The sequence below is a fragment of the Octodon degus genome, unplaced genomic scaffold (genome assembly GCF_000260255.1).
Source record: "Octodon degus isolate 3935 unplaced genomic scaffold, OctDeg1.0 scaffold00024, whole genome shotgun sequence".
Lineage (NCBI taxonomy): Eukaryota > Metazoa > Chordata > Mammalia > Rodentia > Octodontidae > Octodon > Octodon degus.
The window spans coordinates 11,192,739-11,193,892 of NW_004524600.1; the positions used below are offsets into that span (position 1 = coordinate 11,192,739).

A 1,154-nucleotide genomic window follows, 5' to 3' on the forward strand; every position below is an offset into this window, starting at 1 on the left:
AAGGGTCAAAGAGTTGTGGTAGTTTATACATTAGGTAAAGGAGAGAAGAATATGGAAGCATCATTCTAAAAGACAGATATCAATGTTCCACGTTTTGTATGATGTCTCGGTCAGTGTTTGTTACTCTAATGAAATATGCAACAAGGGCTACTTAGGAAGAAAAGAAGTTTATTTAGTTCACAGTTCTGGTGGCTCATATTCAAATGGAATAGTACAGATTCTGCCCTTGATCATATCATTACTTCTGTAGTTATTGTTTTTATGTTTTAGTATATGTTTTCAGTACATGAGGATTACTTTCCTTGAGTGGAGTTGGTATATAACATATCTTAGGCTTTGCAGAAGCCTCTATCCTTCCTCTTAGTCGTTTGTTGCCAACCATGGTCAACCCCACCGTGTTCTTCGATATCGCTGCCGACGGCGAGCCCTTGGGCCGCGTCTCATTCGAGCTGTTTGCAGACAAAGTTCCAAAGACGGCAGAAAACTTTCGTGCTCTGAGCACTGGAGAGAAAGGATTTGGTTATAAGGGTTCCTGCTTTCACAGAATTATTCCAGGATTTATGTGCCAGGGTGGTGACTTCACGCGCCACAATGGCACTGGCGGCAAGTCCATCTACGGGGAGAAATTTGATGATGAGAACTGCATCCTGAAGCACACAGGCCCGGGCATCTTGTCCATGGCAAATGCTGGGCCAAACACAAACGGGTCCCAGTTTTTCATCTGCACTGCCAAGACTGAGTGGCTGGATGGCAAGCACGTGGTCTTCGGGAAGGTGAAAGAGGGCATGAACACGGTGGAGGCCATGGAGCGCTTCGGGTCCAGGAACGGCAAGACCAGCAAGATGATCACCATCACCGACTGTGGACAGCTCTAACGCGTGTGACTTGTGTGTGTTGCCACCGCCAGACCAGACCATTCCTCTAGCTCAGGAGAGCACCCTTTGCCCTCCCTGCTCAAGACACCCCATCATCTCTGCTCTTCTTGCAGTTCTTTGGGTTCCATGTTTTCCTTGCTCCCCTCCAAATGTACCTGGATTGCAGAGTTAAGTTTATGGTTATGAATAAAGCTAAATAATGGTTAAAAAAATAACATATCTTAATTCTTTTTCCATCCTCTTCATTACTCTAGGTACACTTGATATCAAGCAATCTAG

The 1,154-nt window shown here is 45.1% G+C and overlaps 1 pseudogene across 1 annotated transcript; it reads left to right on the forward strand.

The window, feature by feature from the left end:
- The first annotated feature begins 346 nt into the window (after positions 1 to 346).
- Positions 347 to 905, forward strand: LOC101585007 (annotated as a pseudogene). Its single transcript, XR_001117037.2, has one exon. The product of XR_001117037.2 is annotated as a peptidyl-prolyl cis-trans isomerase A pseudogene (transcript).
- Positions 906 to 1,154: the final 249 nt, after the last annotated feature.